The following is a 9,621-nucleotide window of genomic DNA, read 5'->3' on the forward strand; positions in this document are numbered from 1 at the left end:
CTTCTAGTCTTCCTCTCTCCCTCTCCTCCCTCCCCTACCTCTCCCCTCCCTTCCCCTTCCTCCTCCCCATCCCCTTCCTTGCCAGCCCCTCCCCTCCTTTTCTTTCATTCATTATGAGGTTTCTCAATCCTGGATATAAAATGTCTGCAGTCAAGAGGTACTAAAAAGTGTTTAACGATCAATCTGTGCCCCAAAATACAGAGGCAAAGGATGGCCTGTTGCCCTCTACACTCTAATAGCAACATTTTTTTCCCTTTTCTTTACACTCCCAGCCTTTTCTGATTCCATTCCAAACATCCTAATTAGTATACAAAGCATTGTGCTTCTCAGAAAAGGAGTAATTCATCCGATATCTGTCATTTTGGTCAACGACAGCCACAACATGAAATACGTGTGCCCGGGGAAGACTTAAAGAGGAAGTTGACTTTCACTCATAGAGATTTTCTGAGTTTCAGGAATCTTGGATCTTTAAGTTTGAAGCTTGGAGCCAGAGCACCCACTATCACAGTTACTAAAAAAAAAAAAAAAAAAAAAAAAAAAAGCCTATTAGTTCCCAAAACAATGCTATGTTATATAAGCTAAATCTCTCTCGCAATTGTTTTTAACATTGGACCCTCCCCCAGTCCCAAGTTCCCAAGTTTAGGAAAAAACAAAACCTCTCAAAATATGTATTTGCTTCAGACTTTCTAGCAATCCTTTAATAAAGAGGATATGAGTGTTAAGAACAGTCCAAGCTAGAGTTAAGCAATATGTTAACTATTACTTCAGCTCTGAACCGTACTGTTCCGTGTTAAATGAATTAGTCTTTGAAGGAAGCCGTGCGAATTACCCCAGGACTTGACTTGAAAGGAGCGATTTGGGTTCTCCGGCCATATAATCCGCAGCAATGCTGGCTACTTTAGACTGTTAATTTTCACTGAGTCTTGAATTTCCTTCTCTTGTCCTGTTGCACGTGCATACCTGAAAGCATATTCATGCTTTTTCTGTAAGCCGTATTTAATTCTCTCCAATTTCCCTTGAACTGTACTAAGTCTGAAGAATGCTGAGAACTACAACCCATGAACTGAGTTATGAGTTTAGAGAGATAACATTTGGATGTATCTCTTGTTTTTAAGACAATATAAGTAAGGAGCTTAGAAGAATCTATGGCTTATAGTAATTGCTATATAAGTGTTAGACATTTTTATTAATATGACTATTGCTGGGGTGCCCGGGTGGCTCAGTCGATTGAGCGTCCAACTTCGGCACAGGTCATGATCTCACAGTTCATGAGTTCGAGCCCCACGTCAGGCTCTGTGCTGATAGCTCAGAGCCTGAAGCCTGCTTCGGATTCTGTGTCTCCCTCTCTCTCTGCCCCATCCCCACTCATGCTCTGTCTCTGTGTTAAAAATAAAGAAAACATTTTAAAAAATTTAAAAATATGACTATTGCTATCTTCTTAGAAATGTAGAATATAATTTCCATAATTACAAATATTCTAAACATTTAATGCAAAGTTGATATAATATCTACCAACATGTAATCAAGATACTCTTTGTGTGTCCAACACCAATTTGCCCCAATTAATATTTAAGATTATTTGTTGTTTGTTCTAGCATAGAAAATAAACTACTACCTTGATCATATATTATACTCATGAAAAAAGAATCACCTTATTTTAATGGCTGGTTTCAGAGTTAAATATTTGCAATTCTTCAATATAAACTCACAGTGTAAGTTTTCTTAAGTCTAATCCTAGTTACTGTGTTTCCGAAAAGCCGTTGTTTCCATAATCAATGTCTTCCCACATGTTCTCAAAATGGTAAAAATTATGCATTGAACATGGTCACAAGGCTACACATTTTTATTATTGGGGATAAATCATAAATATTTCGTTTTGAGGATGTATCATAAGTGATAATGTAGTTCTACTGTCTATAAGGGAAAACTGAGGCATAGAAATTGTAAACAGAGCCAAGATGACATAATTAAGGGTTGGAGCTGGGGTTGAGGGAAGGACACGGCCTCAGAGCCTCCCCCACCTCTCAGTGACCCTCTGCAATGTCTCTCTAATAAGGACAGAAAATTCCCTAACCAAGCAGAGAATAATAAGTATCATTGGTTACTTTCATCCCATATTCCATTTTCTATTATCGCTATTATTTGCGTTTGTTTAGTTTCCATAGATGGAGTAGTTTAGCGACTCAGAAAACTGTATGACATAAGGTCCTTATATTTCTTGCTGACCATTTTCTCTGTTTGACTGTCGGTGGGGACATCTTTTTCCATTCTCAATGTAGCACATTTCCTTTTTTTCTAATGTTTATAGTACTGTCTTTAATTCTTCAAGAGAATATTTCTAATTTCTAAAGGTCTTTTGAAGTATTGTGTTTATAGATTTATTTTTCTCAGGTGTCAGACAATAATACCTTTATTTTTCTGACCAACTATCAACTATTTCTTAAAAGTCATCAGTAAGAGGGGCGCCTGGGTGGCGCAGTCGGTTAAGCGCCCGACTTCAGCCAGGTCATGATCTCGTGGTCCGTGAGTTCGAGCCCCGCGTCGGGCTCTGGGCTGATGGCTCAGAGCCTGGAGCCTGTTTCCGATTCTGTGTCTCCCCCTCTCTCTGCCCCTCCCCCGTTCATGCTCTGTCTCTGTCCCAAAAAAAATAAATAAACGTTGAAAAAATTTTAAATAAAAAAAAAGTCATCGGTAAGAATATTTATTAGACTATTTCTGAAGGCATATTTTGATCTTATTTATCAACATAACAACAGATACATTGATAATTTCTTATTTTGTTAATCTGATCTGTATGGCACGGAATACAAGTTGAATGACCCAAAGGGAAATTGTCCTGTTCCATACCTCTTACCTATGAAGCCATCCCAGCTCTGGTAAAATTTTTCCCACAGAATGTTCCTCGTGTCTGTCTCTTTTCATTTCTTATGCAGCAAAATATTCGTTTCCAAGATTGGATCCACACAGAAGGAAAGATTTCTTCATGTATTCATTCATTCCTTCATCCTATATGAATTTATTGAATACCTGTTCAATCACTTTAAAATATGTTTATTTAACCTTAATCCTGAGCGGGACACCGTGCCAGGCACAGAGAAGGATGGGGTGAGAATATAAGTTTAGAAAGGAGTACAGTCTGATCTTTCCCACATCTTATCTTTACTGCCACAGCCTCTATTTACTGTTGATTTGTTCTGGATGTGGCTTGATGATCTTGGTCCTTTCAATATGCTATAGCCTCATGTGAAAAACAAATATCTCCCTGAGTGTCTGACTTACCACCAAGGGGAGAAATAATCAGCCAGGAAAATCGGAATCAATGTATGCAGCTTGCATGTGATGTCTGCAGAGAGTGTTGAAACATAAAATATATTATTCAAAAAATATATACGACAAGAACATATGCGTTGGCTTTAGGAATCTCGGTGGTTTGGGATCTCATTTAGATCAAGGCTGACTGCACTTCCTGATGACAACTTTGTGCTCTCAGGTTGAATTCTCCCCCAGCCTAACAGCAAGTAATACCCTTCTAAAAGCCATGAATATACCTACTCCCTTGAATATCAATTACGTTAACACGGCAATCTTCCTAGTCTCCAGTTGCCCATGAAACAGAGCCTTGAAATTCCTCCAGAACCTAGGTCACCTTCATGCCAGCAGCCTGCTCTGTCACCCTGGTGCCTAGGTTTTGAAAGGCGGGGCTTGCCAAAGGAAGAGTCACGTGGAAATAAAATGATGTCACTGTCAGGATTCTGTTCTTTCCCCATTGCACTAGCACAACAGAAAAGAGACATCTTCCCCCAGAATTTATATCCTTAGATACCTAGCTCTGTCAGCAAACGAAGAAATGTCATGCATTATGCTTCATCGGACGTATTTTCCGTCTCTTTTGAAACATGTATTTTTTTTTTCTTTTCGATAAAAATGTGAGATGATTTTGTTTAAAAAGAAAAGAAAGGAAAAAGATAATCTATTTTATCTATCTATCTATCTATCCCCTTTCCTTTCTAACGGTATTCACCAGACATCTGTTTGCATTCATCCACTAAACAGACACACACCCACACATACAACTTGTCTGAAATTTAGTAAAAATCTCCACATTCTCTCTGACTCTCCACACTTAAGGTCACGTCTTCTCTGTGGGAGGTGCCTTCAAATCATAATAGCCAATGACAAAAGATCATTGCTGGGAAAGTTCTGAAAATATCAAGTTCTTGACACACTGCCTGCACCAGGGACAGGCTAACAAGGATATACTAACGAAGAATCCAAACCCCTCTTCATTCAATTCATTCAGTTTTTACATCCGTAGAAATAAACACCATAGTGTCTTAAAGTTACCTACCGAAAAAGACTGTCTGTCCTCTGCTTTATCCGCCAACATGAATTGCGGGCATGGGTTCCGAAAGAATAACCACTTGGGCTCGAAAAAATACTTTTTAAAGTTACTTTGGAGAGAAATATGAGAAAAATAACCTAGACTACAAACAGAAACTTGAAGGATTCAAGGGGAACAAAAACCAATATATTTTTCCTTGTTTAGTGAAATCAATACAATTGACTAGAATAAACTATTCAAAATGCAGGAGATTACGCAATTGTTAAGTGTTTCCTAAAACATGAAGGTGTTACTTTAGTGTTTGAAGGACTTTAGTTTTGATTCCATTGCCATCATTTAAGAGCTGTGCTACGTGGGACAAGGGAGTAGCCTATGTATAAACAATATAAGCATATATATGATTTTTATATTTATATGTGTGATTATAAATGTATTTACATATTTATATTGTATGTATATGTTTTCATGTCCCCATATTTAAATTGAATATACAAAGGATTACTGTACATATCACTCTGAGAAAATCATAGACTCATAGGCATTTTGAACCGTGCAAAGTAGAGTGCCATTGAATACTTTACCATTTCAGGAAATATTAAGAAATATTAGGGGCGTCTGAGTGGCTCAGTTAAGCGCCTGACTTCAGCTCAGGTCATGATCTCTCTGTTAGTGAGTTCGAGCCCCAAGTTGGGCTCTGTTCTGACAGCTGGGAGCCTGTAACCTGCTTCGGGTTCTGTGTCTTCCTCTCTTTCTGCCCCTCCCCAACTCTCTCAAAAATAAACATTAAAACAATAAAGAAATATTACATATTAACCCCAGCCTGTTGCTCAAAACATGACTCAACGATTTATGTCCCTCTTATGATTGCAACTTCTTTGAGGATACAACTTAAGGCACTATGCACTGTGGCCTGTAAATGAAAATTGTAAATCAATGATCAAGTTACTTAATGAGAGATTATTATAGGACTTATCAAAAATTTTAATAGACCGTGTGGAAAATTGAGAGGAGAATTTCTCATTGTGAAATCCTGATTGGGTTAGTGTTGTAATGACATTGTCCTAATGAATCTCAAGGCTAGAGAGTTAATGCTGTGGGGTTTCATGAGCAAATACAAAGATGTTTCCACTCAGGTTGTTCTAAAATAAGGAAAAAAAAAAAAAAAACCTAAAAAGATCTGAAGCCAAACTTTTAGTTCATGAAAAGACATACTGGCATTTGAAATGTATTAAGCCTTTCCCCTCATAATTTTCCAATTGTAAATAAAAATAATGAATCTCAACAAATACTGATTACATTTATGAGCCTTAAAATCCAATTGTATTAAATTTTAGCCTGATGCATTTCCTTTAAAAAAATACTGTTGGGAAATAGCCTCAGGTAGGTATTCAAGGGCCTACCACACTATTCAAAATCTAAACTTGCGTTGATTACTAGCAAAGACTATGCCTATAAACACAGCTTAACTATGCTGATATGTCATTCTTTTCTGTTCAGATTTTTATTTAAATTCTATGGGGCGCCTGGGTGGCGCAGTCGGTTAAGCGTCCGACTTCAACCAGGTCACGATCTCACGGTCCGTGAGTTCGAGCCCCGCGTCGGGCTCTGGGCTGATGGCTCAGAGCCTGGAGCCTGTTTCCGATTCTGTGTCTCCCTCTCTCTCTGCCCCTCCCCCGTTCATGCTCTGTCTCTCTCTGTCCCAAAAATAAATAAACGTTGAAAAAAAAAATTAAAAAAAAAATAAATTCTGGTTAGTTAATATATAGTATCATATTTGTTTCACGAGTAGTATTTAGTGATTCATCACTTACATAGAACACCCAGTGCTCATCATAACAAGTGCCCTCCTTAATGCCCATCCCCCATCTAGCCCAGATACAGAACTCTTATTTTCCTCCTTTTTCCTTGATTATTCTTACATTTCTATTAATATTTTTTAAAGTCCTCTTACTCTCTTTTCATCTGATATATAAATAATTATTGAGGCTGCATCCAGAAGACACTACATACATAAACAACGGTTTCTTAAACATATCACGTTATTAGATTTATAACAGTGTTCAGTGATATGCCACTAATACAGAGCAGTTAATTTGGAAAGAACTGGATATATATGAAGATTAGTACAAACTAAGTATAGCGCACAAAGCTACTCTTTGCTTACTAATTAGATTTCTTGCTGAATTCTTTAGTCTGGAAGCAATAGCTAAGAGAGATCAGTAGGAGAATGTATCCCATGGAACCATTTAGCTGGTATCTTATATCAGAACAAAGGTCACCATAGCTGATTTGTTACTGAAAACCCTAAGTTTTATCTTAGCCAGTCCCTTCTGGAAGAACAAAAGGCCCATAGAATCACACTTCCCAGCAATGGTACCGTTTTTTAAAATAATTTAGATATTTTGCATGTAAGCCTTGTTTGGGAAAAAATATGTATAATTCCTCTTTATTCTAGGTTCAAATTTGGTTGATAGTACATAAACAGTGTTAAATACCACAGGCTTCGAATATGAGAATCACAAGCTTACTGCTTCCCTGAGATAATTTTTCCCAAACGAGTAAACAAAAAATGGTAACTTCCCCCAAAAAGGAGATAACCCCCACCAGTACAGGGCTTTGAAAACAAGAAAACTCTCTTTTTATCTTCTTATCTCTCAAAAGTACATTAAATGTGGGACAGGAAAAAAAAAAAGGAGTGAAAATCAAGTGAAAGGTTGTTAAAAAGAGAGAGAACATTTGCTTTTGGCTTTATGTGGTCTGACAAGCCAGGTCTTTGATGACGTAGACCTTTTAAATGGAAACCCAGGCTGGATTTCTAAGTGGCACTGTTGTTTTAACAGATTTGCTTATATATTTATTTATATACTATCAGTCAACGTTAAAAATTTCTCCGAAATAAAAATTCTATAAAAGAAAACTAGCATGGCAGTTATATATATTTAATAAACCCCTCTAAAATTATGTACCTTATGAAGCACTCAAAGCGATTTCTAATCATCACATATTTAAGCTATGTATTTATTTAATTGTGACAAGCAAAATAACATTACATAAATTATATTCTATCTTCAGGCAAAACTCATTCCAATTAAGGGTAAGCATTTTGTAAGTGCTTAATATTTGTTATTACATTAAAAACAGCTCTTGGAACACCATGAAGTTTCACCGCAATGGCCCTTGTGGAACTATAACTCTTGTTGAAACCACATTGTATTTTGCCTTGGGCAAAATCTTCTGCATTTGCTTTCACTATAATAATTTATTATCTCGAGCTAATATCAGCAGTGCGCACAATGTCTAAAAATGTTTGCTACAAGCAAAGATTACAGGGAAGATTCTTTCAACGTATCAGCCATTTTTCTTCCTTCTGATACCCTAAGGGATTAAATCCTTACGTTAGAACATCACATTCAGTTCTTTGAACATGACAAAAATATTTTAACTTGTTGGTTCGTAATAAGTAATTTATGAATCTGATGATGGTTAAACTTCTATTTTCTGCATTATCAGATTACTTAAAATATGTGTTTTGGCTGTTATCCACTGTTATCCTAATTGCATTGTATCTTTGTTTCTAACTGAGCATGCTGTTCTATTAAAGAAACAAAAATTTTATACAGAAAAAAGTCACATATATGAATATATGAAAAAACAATGTGTACTTGTAAATTGTCTTTTATTTTAACAAAAACGATCTTATTTTTGCAACTAACATTTTTTTTTTTTTTTTACCACTATAGTAGGGCTAACTACTCAGGTTTCTCATTAAGTAGTTAACTATTCACCTCATTTGTTTAACTCTTTACTAATATCAGTAACACTCCAGTTTCAAGCATCTCCATGTTTCACTTTATTGGTTATTAAAAATAATACTGCATAATAATTCTTTTGTATACTCATAAAATTGTGCCGATTTCTATAAGACACATTTATAAACTAAGCTTTCTGATTCAAAGCGTATGTGTATTTTAATTCCTGATGAATCATGTCAGTTTATCACCCACAAAAATCATACATTTTAGTGTTCTCGAAATTGACGTACGAGAACACCCATGCCCCTTTACACTCCCTCACACGGAATACTCTACAGAGAGGAAGGAAGGAGGGACAGAGAAAGAGAAAGGATGTTGGGATCATGACCTCTCCAAGTTTTAGAAAAGGGTAATTTTCCTGGGAGTTTTGGGTGGGGGGACGGGGAGAAAACAGGCGGGGGCTGGAGGTGGTGCATAAAATGAGAGCAGGATTTATAGAGATCCGTATGAAGAAAGCAGTGTGATTAAATCAAAATTGCCCACTTTGAGTCCAAAAAAGATGAGGCAATTTATATCATATCACTATCTTGTTATTTAACTTATTATTTCTATATATTCTGTCATATAAAAGCATGGTTCCCCACGACTTATAGAATCTAACCCCAATCTTTTCACACCAACATTGTAAAAGTCACCCACTTTGCAGAGAGAACTTATTATTCTTACTCTGGTCCATCGCTCACTCCCTTCATGGTATCATTTACACGTCCCACGATTCTTGCCATTCTATGGTTCTCTGCTTTGAATGCATCCCTGAGTTTTTTCCTTCTTTCACTTGTGATCCATGAGCAAATCCGGCGTGTTCCACGTCTGTGACATATCCGGTAATCTGAGCCCTCACTTCTCTCATTAGAAACAACAGGGCAGCATTGTCATTGGGCGATCACAGTGGAAACACCGCAGAAGCTTTCTCATTGGCTGCTGCCATGGAAACACCAGGGCAGCATCTTCATTGGCTGCTACCGGTGGAAGCATCCGGATGGTTTCCTCACTGGCTATTCAGCTTCCACTGTTGTTGCTCTGGACTGAGCATTTATTTATGAACCGGATCACATCGTGTCATTTCTCTGCTCAGGGAAACTTCAAGAACTTTCCTACTTGGAGACAAAGCCAAAGTCCATGCCACAGACTGAGAACACTTACCTGATTGAAGCATTCACTCTTTTCCTTCCTTGCCCCCCACCCCCCCTTGTTCCCGTCCTACTCGGTTCTCTCTTCATCCCACGTATCTCCTGCTCTCAAACTCTTGCTTGCTTGAGCTTTGCTCTCCGGTTGGACATTCTTCTCCAAAGAGTTCCATGACTTCTCTCCTTTTCCTTCAAATACTCAAGTGCTACCTTACCTATGATCATTTTATATCACTCATCATTCTGAATCTTCCTCCAGCTTCTTATGCTTTGTAAAACACTTACTTTACATTTTTTACCGGTTATCGATTATTGGTTTCTTGTTGTCGTTGTTATTTTG

General features: G+C 37.3%; 1 long non-coding RNA gene across 1 annotated transcript; it reads right to left on the minus strand.

The window, feature by feature from the left end:
* Positions 1 to 218: 218 nt before the first annotated feature.
* Positions 219 to 9,265, minus strand: LOC121037929 (uncharacterized). Its single transcript, XR_005794061.1, has 3 exons — positions 8,794 to 9,265; positions 830 to 960; positions 219 to 499 (listed from the first exon to the last, which is right to left on the minus strand). It is a non-coding gene; the product is annotated as an uncharacterized LOC121037929 (long non-coding RNA).
* Between the last annotated feature and the right edge of the window lie 356 nt (positions 9,266 to 9,621).

This window comes from Herpailurus yagouaroundi, unplaced genomic scaffold (assembly GCF_014898765.1).
Source record: "Herpailurus yagouaroundi ecotype Mexico unplaced genomic scaffold, PumYag 164, whole genome shotgun sequence".
Lineage (NCBI taxonomy): Eukaryota > Metazoa > Chordata > Mammalia > Carnivora > Felidae > Herpailurus > Herpailurus yagouaroundi.